We start from the raw sequence: 12460 nt of genomic DNA, 5'->3' as shown, positions 1-12460 counted from the left end.
GAGCGGTTCCTCAGTGGAACAGGCTTCCTCGGGAGGTGGTGGGCTCTCCTCCTTTGGAGGTTTTCAAACAGAGGCTAGACGGCCATCTGACAGCGATGCTGATCCTGTGAACTGAGGCAGATCATGAGAGGGAGGGCAGGAAGGGTTGCCTCAGTGCTTAGTTCTCGTGGCCCTTTCTTACACGCCCAGGGAAATACAGATTGCCACATTGGGGTCAGGAAGCAATTTTCCTCCAGGCCAGTTTGGGATCCTGAAGGTTTTTTTTTTGTCATCTTCTGGGCATGAAACAGGAGTCACTGGGTGTTTATGGGGGGGGGAGGTGTTTGTGAATTTCCTGCATTGTGCAGGAGGTTGAACTAGATGACCCTGGAGATCCATAAGAACATAAGAGACGCCAATGTTGGATCAGGCCAAAGGCCCATCCAGTCCAACACTCTGTATCACACAGTGGCCAGAAATACCAGGTGCCATCAGGAGGTCCACCAGTGGGGCCAGGACATTAGAAGCCCTCCCACTGTTGACCCCCCCCAAGCACCAAGAAGACAGAGCATCACTTGCCCCAGAACCCCTATCTATACCTTGTGGCTAATAGCCACTGATGGACCTCTGCTCCATTCCAACTCTGTGATTCTCTGATTCTATACAAATATGTAGACAAACAAAACAAAAACTAGGGAGGAGAGTCTATTGGGGGAGTATGCCAAACAAGACAAAACAGAAAGTCTTCACGTTCTGGCGAGAGGCAGACGGATCTCCCTGGGGTGAGATTTCCAAAATTTCAGCAGGGCAGCCAAGCAGGCCCTTGCTCAGTGTGCCCCCCCCCGCCCCCAGTCTAGCCTCAGATAGTGGGACCGCCCTACGCAAGGCTTCTGAAGATGACCAAAGTGGACAGGCAGGTCCCTATCCTCATGAAGGTGCCTTAAACTGAGTAAAACCATTGGTCCGCCAAGGTCAGCTCTGACTGCTGTGATTGACAGTAGCTTGCTAGAGGCAGAGTCTTTAAAAAAAAACTGATCCTTGCTTTCTTGGGGTGGTGGTGGTGGTATTTGTGTGTGTGCCTGGAAGTCAGGTTTTTTCTTTCTTTTCCAATTTAATATTTTTTTATTATGCATAAAGAAAAAAAGGAGTTTGTAAGCCGCTCTGAGACTCTGAGTGACTCTCTTCTTCTTCTTCTATAAAAAAGTTTAAAATAAAATTTAAAATACCCCAAGAACCTCAAGGAGAACTGATCACCGTATTCTGGAGATCAGTTGTTAGTTCTAGGAGAATGCTGGGAGGTTGGCAATCCAAGTGTGGGTCAAATAGACCCCTCCCAACATTTCAGAAATTAAAACAGAAATGTGGCTTGTGTTGAGTGTGCTACCAGCTGGTGAGAAAAGTCCCCCGGCTTTTTATCAAATAATTCCGTTGGGCAGTAAGAGAACAGAATGACAGCAGAGACTCAATGGAGAAAATGTAATTTTTCACTTTCATGCTAACTACCATTTTCTGGTTCACTTTCAGTGCAATTGGGGCTAAGAACGACCCCGATACTGTTAGAGTATGCAGTACAATTTACAAAATGTACAGTTGTGGGGGCCAAGAAACTACAGGGCAATCGACCTCATTACAATTGAGGGATACATAGGGTATAAAGATTAAAAATAATGGGGTTTCCCCCCGACTTCTCCAGGCCAATTGGATTCGTTTTGGTCAGTTTAAATGGAAGCAAGTGCTTAGACTAAATAGTGTGTATCTAATATTGTGACCTTTTATTTTTTTTTAGATATGCAGAATCCTTCTCAGACTGGAAAAAATACGTGCATCTAAATGTGATCAGTGCTGAGAAATACTGAAGAAACCAAATTGATTCCTTCTGTTGTTACAGTGACTGTCCTGATGCGATCTATTTTATATTAAATTAAAAAATCTTTTTGAAAGAACTGTATGTAAAGGTAAATTCTGCTCACACTAGGGATGTGCAGCAAAAGGAAGAAAGAAAAAAGAGATACTTTTTGGATCTGGATGTACTAGAGCCAAAAAATATTGATATTCCCAGTTTCCCATGTTCCAAATACCAGTATTCCAAATACCAGTGTGGTGTTTGGATCGGGGTCTTTTTTGGGTTTCCAGTATTTTTCAGCTCCAGTATTCTCTGTGGGAAAGCTTGCTGGGGGCTGGGAGGGACGTTTCTAAAGGTACTGGCACCAAAATTGCAAGGGAGCGGCTGGTGCCTGTCGTTTAAATAACTCCTAAATTTCAAGTCAATGTGACCTAGGAGTCCAATTCTATGGGCCCCTGAACAAGGTGTCCCCAGCCATCCTCCATTGTTTCCGATGAAGGGGAAAAAACCCCTATAAAAATGTAAAACCCGAGAATCTCCCCCATAGAAACGGTATTGCCATCTACAGCTAAGCCTCAGCAATGTAAAACCTAAGAATCTAAAACTATGTGATACTTGAGAATCTGAAGCCATGTAAAATACAAGAATCTGAAACATGTTAAATGCAAGAATCTTGACCTATGTAAAATGCAAGAATCTCATTAGAAATGAAAATTCACCAAAAAGTAAAACACCCCGTCAACCTGACATAAACTAATTCCAGCACAGAACAAACTTTTAAAGAACAGCAAAAACACTTGGAACTGACAGATTCTTTCCTACAGCAGCCTGGCAAGCCCGTACCAAACCCCGCAAGACGAAGGACAGTGGGGAAGAGAGGAGAAAAAACCAGTCCTGGGAGCCTGCAAAAGCTGGCTCTTGATATTCCTGGTTAATCCTAAATATTTCTGGGATTTTTCGGTATCCCCAAAAAAGCGCAGATATATTTGGGAGATCAACATATAGCTGAAAAATACCAATAAGGGATTTTTTGGGATATATTTTTGGCCTGGTTATATCTGAGCGCACATCCCTAGCTCACGCATCATTCCACTGAAGCTTTCAGTCCTCAAAGCACATGTTTAATTTCAGAATAATCTTGCTAATGCTGGTGGGACTTCTGGAATGTGTACCTATGGATTGCTGTCATGTGCCCTGATCTGTGTGTGCTTATGCTATGTTATGCACATGCATTAGAGTTTTATATGCGCGTTAGATCCCCCATTCCCATAAACAATCACTGGAGCTGAGCAGTAGCAATTTTTAAAAAAAGAAATCCCAAATATAGACATGTATTAGAATTTTAAAATATCTTTATTTTAAAGAAATCATATGCTTGCACTAGAAATAGCAGCCTTGCGGAGTTAAAACCTTCAGGCTAGCTTTAAAAGTTTGCTAGCAAACCTGACACCAGATTTCACTCAGAGCAAAGTTTACTTGGAGAGTCCTGATGGGGGGGGGGAGAGGGTAGTGTGATAATTCCAGAGAAAGTAAAAGAATTTTGTTGGTTTGCAAAAAAAAAACACCCCAACCCTCTTTTTCTGAAGCTTGCCCAAAGTCAAATCTCAGGCAGATTTGGAGGCACCTGCTCAAGAAAAACATCTGTAGGAAAACTGACAAAAATATAAGTGATTTCATTAAGGTTTGTGACGTTACTTAGGAGGGTTTTGCACATCTTTAATGTCAGGTGTATTTATATAGAAAACATAGTGGAACTTTGGCAAAAAAAAATTGTGCAAATGGTCGGAATTTCCTTGTTATGCTTTCTTAATAAAATATTTGAAAAATAATAACTCACATTTATTCTGAGAATTGGTTGGTTCCAGAGTTCTACAAGTCGAATCCTATTGCATTGTCTATTGGATGTCCCATGCTGCTGATTGTATTTATCTATTCTGTGTAATCTCTCTGAGTCTCTACTAGGAAAGCAGACGATAAATAACGTAAATTAATAAATATGCCATCTCTCCAGAGACCTGCTCTAGATGGTATGCAAAGTAAAAACAATAACAGTCAAAGGTTAAAGACATCATCACAAGAATTACTAATTCCATAATGAGCCATCAGACGAACAGCATAAAATAATATCCAGCAACTTTAAAATGCTATCCATAAAACAGGCTTCAAGCTAGCAGCAGACCAATAAAACAGGGTTAAGAAGAGGGAAGCCCTCGAGTTGAATGTCTGAATTATTTTGGCCTGGTGCTGAAACGGAGGATAAGGCAAGATTCAAGAGGGCAGGAATTCCAGAGATGAGGAGCCACCACTGAAACCAGCTCTGTCTCTGGCTGCCACCCACCCCAAACTCTGCCTGTAGGGAGATTTGGGTGGGTAGCTGTGTTGGTCTGAAGCGGCAGAACCAAGTTCGAGTCCAGCGGCACCTTTAAGACCAACAAACTTTTATTCTAGGTATAAGCTTGGTGTCGTGGACCAGCCTCGGCCTGAGGTGCAGCCAGACTCTGATTTGCTGCCTGAGTGCAGCCTGGGTGAGGACCAGTCTGACTTGCAGCCTGGCCAGTCTGATTGGCAACTGGAGCCCAGTATGAGCCCCGTGCTGACAGAAAACAGAAGGGCTAAGTTCAGAAGGCAATTGCAAGAATGCAGACGGGAGTAAAAGGTGTATGGCCCGTCGACAGCTACAAGATGAGTCATTGCAGGAGCCCCTGCTAACTTGCCAGCTGCAGATAAGACTAATTAGGGAAAAGCTGGTACATAAAGCTGGGTGTGAGCTGTTGCCAACTCGTGGAAGCAACACATCACCTCATAGTGAATCCTGCGACCACAACTCCTGACTCTGCTCTACTCCTGTGACTCTTGGACCGGCTTGACTCTGCTTTTGGGTTCTCTCTAACTGTAACAACCGACCTTGGACTGTTTGGACTACGCTGTGAACATTCCTTTGACCTGCTCCTGCCTGCGTGACCTGGACCTGGGCTTGGAGCCTGCGAGACCAGCTGGGCTACGACACTTCCATGTGTACGCATGTATCTGAAGAAGTTTGTGTGTGCACACGAAAGCTTATGCCTTGAATAAAACTTCATTGGTCTTAAAGGTGCGGCTGGACTCAAACTTTGTTCTGCCTTTAGGGAGGCAGAGAGCAGGGCTTATTACCCCACGGTCAGGCTCTTGGATCAGTGCCTGAGTACATAGCTGGAATCCCTTCACCCGTCCTTCAAAATCCTCCGCTTGTGGGGAGGGCAGGGTACAAATCTAAATAAATAAATAAAAGGGCTATGTATACTTTTTAAAAATTTCTTAATTTTTGCCTTTACCTAAGTTTGGAATATGGAGCTGCGGTGGCTCAAGTGGTTAAGACGCTGAACTGCAGGCTGTGGAAGGTCAGTAGTTCAGCAGTTCGAGACCCGGGTGCCTCATGACGGAGTGAGCTCCCGTCTCTCGTTCCAGCTCCTGCCAACCTAGCAGTTCGAAAGCAAGAAATTGCAAGTAGATAAATAGGGACCACTTCAGTGGGAAGGTAACAGCGTTCCGTGCGCCTTGGTGTTTAATCATGCTGGCCACTTGACCACGGAAACGTCTTCGGACAGCGCTGGCTCTTCGGCTTTGAAACGGAGATGAGCACCGCAACCCTAGAGTCGGACTCAACTGGCTTTCGAGCAAGGGAACCTTTACCTTTACCTTTTTAAGTTTGGAATGGTAAATAGGAATGTATTTGTCTAATCTGGGGGGCAGAAGGGAAACACTGAACAACGAATCAGACCACTTCAGAGAAAGGATGTAATGCTATTACCACTGTGCTTGGGAAAAGACAACTGAGAGTTGAGCTCACTCCCCCCCCCCAAAGTAATAGTGTTTCAATTAAGTTCGGCATTCAACAATTTTTTCCACAAAGACGCACAGGATCTGTCCTTGAGTTATGAGTGACACGTCGGCTCGCCAGTCTCTGACTGTGATATATTTATGTCCTTCACTATGTTTTCCCCTGGAATTTAATCCAAACAAACGGTGACCATATAACCTAAGCATATTATTCCATTTGGGCTATAAACGTCACAGAAGGAATCGATATCCCTAATTTCCCCCTCCTTGAGAAATATCTTTCCCGCACAATGGTTATCTCGCTGATCTACCAACGAGCTTTGAAACTTTTGCCTCCAATCCAATCTGTTTTGAGAAATATCTTATTTCCCCCTCTAGCTTCACACTTCTTGGGTGTAAAGTTAGACCCAAGAATCCCAGGGTGGTGGGGTTTTTTGGTTCTAGGCAGAGGTCATTTCGAGGGGGAACGCAGGGGAACGCAGTTCCCCCGGGTGAGGTACAGGGGGGCAGGGCACACGACGAAGCCCCGCCCCTTCTTCCGTCCGCCCCCTTCTTCCAGCCTCATTCTGTTGCAGAAGGAGGAAGAAGCAGGAGGGTAAGTTGGCGTCCTCCCCCTCTGCCTGGCCGAGGCCACTCCACGTGGCCTCCTCAAGGACTCCCAGCCCCATCCAGGAGCTTCCCCGAGGTAGCTGTGTTAGTCTGTTGCTGCAAAATAGTCCAAGAGTTCAAATAGCACAAGCACCTTTAAGACTAACCTTTAAGACTAACTGAGTGGTGGGTGTGGCCTTATGACACACTTCCGGTGATGGCAGGGGGTGTGGCCTTATGACACACCTCCGGTGATGTCAGGGGGTGTGGCATATGCTAATGAGTTATGCTAATGAGTTTCCCTAGCTCTTTTTCTACGAAACGACCCCTGGTTCTGGCTGTTGATTCTCATCTCATTGCTGGGCTCCAGCAACTGGGTCCACAACCCCCACGTGGGAATGCGTAGTGGGGAATGTGCACAGGATTCTGCACCGGCCCTGCTATCCCAACGCAGGTGTCTGCGAAGATTGTGCTCTGCTCCTCCACGTTGTCTTCTCCCACGGCTCTTTCTCCTTCCTCTGATGAACACTACAGACTTCGCTCATCAGGACAGGCTAGCATATGTTTCTCCCTTCCCCCCTACACCATTTCCCTTTCGACTCTCTTTAAATCAGTACTATTAGTTTAGGCGAGGATTTAGTAGAAGTTAGGATTTGTAGAACATTTATTTAGAAAGTGTGTGTGTGTGTGTACATGAGTTTCGTACTCTGTATCTGGTTTGCTAATTCCCTTTGCTGTTATTCTTTTTCTCAGTAAAGCCGTAACTTTAAACCAATGTCTGTTTATTTCTAAGAATTTCTAAGAATCGTGGGTCAGATCAAATTTGGACCCTGGTAGACATAAGCTGCGGTGGCTCAAGTGGTTAAGATGCTGAACTGCAGGCTGTGGAAGGTCAGTAGTTCAGCAGTTCGAGACCCGGGTGCCGCATGACAGAGTGAGCTCCCGTCTCTCGTTCCAGCTCCTGCCAACCTAGCAGTTCGAAAGCAAGAAATTGCAAGTAGATAAATAGGGACCACTTCGGTGGGAAGGTAACAGCGTTCCGTGCGCCTTGGTGTTTAGTCATGCCGGCCACATGACCATGGAGACGTCTTCGGACAGCGCTGGCTCTTCGGCTTTGAAACGGAGATGAGCACCGCAACCCTAGAGTCGGATTCGACTGGCTTTCGAGCAAGGGAACCTTTACCTTTACCTAGACATAAGCAAGACAGCCCCAATAATATTTGCCCTGAGGTCATGTGTGTATAGAGGCTTCTGACTCCTTAAAAGGGGGATGCCTGTGTAGTCGGAGTACATATACACAGCTGAGCCATTTGGGTAATAAGCTTGGGAACAGGGTGTAACTTGGAGAAGAAGAGGAGGAGGAAGAGATTAGATTTATACCCCACCCTTCAGTGCCCGAAGGAATACTGGTGTCTGTTGTGGGGAGGGGAAGGGAAGGGAAAGGGATTGTAAGTCGCTCTGAGACTCCTTCAGGTAGTGAAGGGTGGGGTATAAATCCAGTCTCCTCCTCTTCTCTTTCATTAGACATGAGGAGATCAGATAGTAGGTAGATCAAATCAGATAGCAGGTGATGTGAAAGACCTCAGCCCTGGAAAGACCCTGAAAAGCCACAGGCACTCAGAGTAGAGACGACTGACTTCAACTCCGTATAAGGCAGCACTGTGTGCGTGCGTAGAAAAATCATGATTGTTATTGTCGAGCATAAATAAGAACGGTAATCTTGCACGTGTCCAAGAACCTTGCGGAGAATTCCCCCACACTGCAATTTTTGGACACTGCAAACTGGAACCGCCTACATTTATTCCTCTGGCAATATTGCCAGATCGAAGTTATGGGACTCCTGGGGATTTGGGGATGGAGCCTGGGGCAGACAGGGACCTCAGCGGGATACAATGCCACAGAATCCACCCTCCAAAGCATCCATTTCCTCCTGGGGAACTGAGCTCTGTAGTCAGCTGCAATTCTGAGGGATCCCCAGGTCCCACCTGGAGGCTGGCATCCCTAGTTAGTGCCCCACGACCTGGGCCATTGGGGGAGAGGACTAGAAGGACAGGCTTCCAGGGACCTTTGTCTTCTTGGCAGTCCAAGCTGGGCTTACAGTTTCTCAGTGGGGTGTGGGATCTCCACCCCCCAGTTCCTGTTGCAGTGCCTGGCAACCGCACCCCCATCGGATTCCTACTTAGCCATCTTCAGCTGCATCAGAATCATTCCTTGTCCTTCTTTCTCATGAGCCCTGCTTATTTAAGAAGAAGAGCTGGATTTATACCCTGCCCTTCACTTCCTTTTCCAGTGTTTATGTCATCAGTCATCGTGCCTCTACTAGGGTTCCCAGGTCCCAGCAGGGGGTTCCCCTGCTTTTGAGTGCTTTGATCCATCACTGGCCAGCTGGCTGGCAAGGGAAGCCCCACCCCCAAACAGGGATGTTGCCGGGTGATGTCCCCGATGTGATGACGTCACCCGGACGTGATGTCATCGTGTCCCAGATGTCGGTGGTGACGCTCTATTTTTTGGGCAAACTCTATGGGTTTGAAGGCAAAAAACCCATAGAGTTTTTGCCCAAAAACTAGAGCGCCCCCACGATGACAGCGACGTGATGAGATCACTTCCGGCTGATGTCATCATGCCATGTGCACTTTGCGCACACGGCAGAAGATCCCAGGAAGGAACCAGAAGCCCCCTGCCAGCTGCAAGTAGCACCGGCCAACCCTAGCCTCTGCTCTCTACCCCATATCTTCTCAACAACCTTCTGAGATAAGGTAGACTAAGAGACATTGACTGCCCAAAGGCTGCCCATAGAATCATAGAGTTGGAAGGGACCTCCAAGGTCATCTAGTCCAACTCCCTGCACAGTGCAGGAAATTCACAAATACCTCCCCACACACACACACCCATTGACCCCTGCTCCATGCCCAGAAGATGACAAAAAACCTCCAGGATTGCTTCCTGACCCCACAGTGGCAAAACAGCATTTCCCTGGGCATCTAAGAAAGGGCCACGAGAACTAAGCGCTGAGGCAACCCTTCCTGCCTTCCCTCTCACGATCTGCCTCAGTTCACAGAATCCGCATTGCTGTCCGATGGCCACCTAGCCTCCTGGCAAATCCCTGCAGATTTAGGGGGGCAGTGCCTGGGAAGGGGAGAATTTGGGGAGGTGGAGGGAGTGGTGCTATAGAGTCCATGCTCCAAAGCTGTCATGTCCTCCAGGGGACCTCATCAGTGTTCCCTCTAAGCTGAGTTAGGGTGAGCTAGCTCACAGTTTTTTAGCCTCCGGCTCACACATCTTTGTCTTAGCTCAGGAAGGAGGGCTCCAGAGCAAACCAACTTATGCAGTAGCCAAATCGCTCGCTCACAACTTTGATGCCAGGAGCTCACCAAGTAGAATTTTTGCTCACAAGACTCCACATCTTAGAGGGAGCATTGGACCTAATCTCTATAGTTTACTAATCAGAGAGCTAATCTGGTGTAGTGGTTAGGAGTGTGGACTCTAATCTAGAACTGGGCTTGATTCCCCACTCCTCCACATGCAGCTGCTCGCATGACCTTGGGTCAGTCACAAGTTCTTTCAGAGCTGTCCTCTCAAGAGCAGTTCTCGAGATAGCTCTCTCAGCCCCACCTATCCTAGAGTGTCTGTTGTGGAGTGGGGAAAGGAAAGGAGATTGTAAGCCGCTCTGAGAGTCCAGTGGCACCTTTAAGACCAACAAAGTTTTATTATGAGTATAAGCTTTTGGTGTAATGGTTAGGAGCGCGGGCTCTCATCTGGGAGGGACTGGGTTTGATTCCCCACTCCTCCACATGCAGCTGCTGGTGTGACCTTGGGTCAGTCACAAGTGTTTTCAGAGCTGTTCTCTCAGGAGCCGTTCTGGAAAGAGCTCTCTCAGCCCTGCCTACCTCACAGGGTGTCTGCTGTGGGGAGGGGAAGGGAAAGGAGACTGTAAGCCGCTCTGAGACTCCTTTGGGTGGTGAAGGGGGGGGTATAAATCCAATCTCCTCCTCCTGTTATAATTCCAGAAGAACTCCAGGCCCCCTTTGAGGATGCAAACTCTATTCCCACCATTGCGTCTGCCCCCCCCCCATCTCCCAGCAGATTGCCAGCTGAGGATGACAACCCCCGTGTTGAAGCAGGGATAGAGGGATGGGCTCCACATCATTTCGGCAGCTTCATGACTAAGTGCAGTCCTGAGCGGTGTTCCCTCTAAGCTGAGTTAGTGTGAGTCAGCTCACAGTTTTTTAGCCTCCGGCTCACACATTTTTGCCTCCGCTCAGGAAGGAGGGCTCCAGAGCAAACTAATGTATGCAGCAGCCAAATCGCTCGCTCACAACTTTAATGCCAGTGGCTCATGAAGTAGAATTTTTGCTCACCAGACTCCACAGCTTAGAGGGAACATTGGCTGAGCCCAGGTTTCCTTGGGCTGAGTCCAGCCACGGCAGCATACTGACTAGCAAATGAATTGTCGTGCCACGTATATCCCTGGGAAAGAAGCGACTGCAAAAGCTAGCTGCGATTAATGCTGAGTTTATCGGGTTCAAAAAAATGGCTAAAAATATTGATGGCTGCCAACCACAACTCATCGCTGATTAACTAGTTGGTCAATGCAAATATGGGGGAGGAGGACTGCAAGTTCTTTTTAAGGCTACTTTGGGCCTGGGGTGTTGCTGTAACCAGGGAACAAAACCTGACAAACTAATAACCTAATGAATGGTAGCTCTTGTTTGTTAAATCATGGAGATAGTTTACAAGTCCTTCGATATCTCAAAAACATGATGATTTTATCGATGTTTCGCAATACGTCATGAAAGTTATTTGCCTCCGTTCAAATGCACGGGACTGCCGAGAGTTACCAGGATCCCCAAACAGGATTCCCGCTCGGATCCTTTTCCCCTGCTCAGACCGAGTTCAAACACTATGTGGAAGTGGGTCATGTGACCAGTATTCCCTCTAAGCTGAATTAGCGTGAGTTAGCTCACAGTTTTTGAGCCTCCGGCTCACAGTTTTGCCTTAGCTCAGGAAGGATGGCTCCAGAGGCAAACTAATTGATGCAGCAGCCAAATCGCTCGCTCACAACTTTAATGCCAGTAGCTCACAAAGTAGAATTTTTGTGCACAAGACTCCACAGCTTTGAGGGAGCATTGCATGTGACTTGCCCAGCTCCTTGGCCCACTCATGAGACCATCCCTCCCAGGATTTTACCCTTCCAGTCCATCCAACCCCGCCTTCTCAGCAGTTCTACAATCAATTGTTCCCGAGAGATGATGAACTAGAAGTCCCTTGACAGTCCTTTCATTTATAAGGTAGTGGACAGATTCAATCTCTGGCTAAATAGGAAGTTAATGCGTCTTCAGAAATGTTTTGCATGTGCTCTTTGTTTGTGTATCGGTTTCACAAAGGCCTATGGCCATAGCAATTTATTGAATGGCTTGTTTATTTTTGATAATCCTCTCGGCTAATGGAATTAGTGGCTGAGTACTTGGTTCGAAAGCAAGAAATTGCAAGTAGATAAATAAGTACCACTTCGGTGGGAAGGTAACAGCGTTCCGTGCACTTTGGTGTTTAGTCATGCCGGCCACATGACCACGGAAACGTCTTCGGACAGCACTGGCTCTTCGGCTTGGAAATGGAGATGAGCACCGCAACCCTAGAGTCAGATTCGACTGGCGTTAGAGCAAGGGAACCTTTACCTTTACTTGGCTATAGTGTTGAACAAGGGTTATCCCTTTCTAGGTAAAGCCAGTGAATCATTGCCTGATTTTGCTTTTAGGCACTGCTTTCTTGATATTACTCTAATTATCCTTTTAGATCAGAGGCGTCAAACTCATATGTTACAAGGGCCAGATCTGACATAAATGTCGCTTTGTCGGGCCGGGCCATGTGTGCCATAAAACGTAATGCCGGGTACCAGAGATATAAACTTTACAAAGGACAGCAGCTGGTAAGCTCCGAGTTGGTGTATCCTCACTGCAAGACCCCATGCACTGGGAGGGGGCAGCAAAGGAAAATCCATGTGGACGGACTGGAGAGCCAGTGGTGCACCATTGGGCAGATACTCCCATGCTGCTTGACTGCTGCAAATGAGGTTGTTCTGCAATGCTGAAGCCACAATCGGAGTGCCCCCCCCAAGCAGTCTCCTGTTCCTTCCCTTACATCAGTTGCTTGTGGGCAGGGGTCATTTCCTGCAGGGAGCACACAGGAGCGGAGCTCCAGCAGTAAAGAGCCCAGGGGGCGGGCACCTGCAACAAG

At 47.2% G+C, this 12460-nt stretch overlaps 1 protein-coding gene across 1 annotated transcript in view; it reads left to right on the top strand.

The window, feature by feature from the left end:
* LOC107115978 (60 kDa lysophospholipase-like) overlaps nt 1–1960 on the top strand; it is a 121537-nt gene extending 119577 nt beyond the window's left edge. The window contains exon 17 of the mRNA XM_015417790.1: nt 1766–1960. The gene's annotated coding sequence lies outside the window, so the exon portion shown is untranslated. The remainder of the gene's footprint in view (nt 1–1765) is intronic.
* Nucleotides 1961–12460: the final 10500 nt, after the last annotated feature.

Source organism: Gekko japonicus, unplaced genomic scaffold (assembly GCF_001447785.1).
Source record: "Gekko japonicus isolate JY-2015 unplaced genomic scaffold, Gekko_japonicus_V1.1 scaffold270, whole genome shotgun sequence".
Lineage (NCBI taxonomy): Eukaryota > Metazoa > Chordata > Lepidosauria > Squamata > Gekkonidae > Gekko > Gekko japonicus.
Note: the sequence above shows the minus strand (reverse complement) of the source record. Positions and strands in the feature narration are given on the sequence as shown.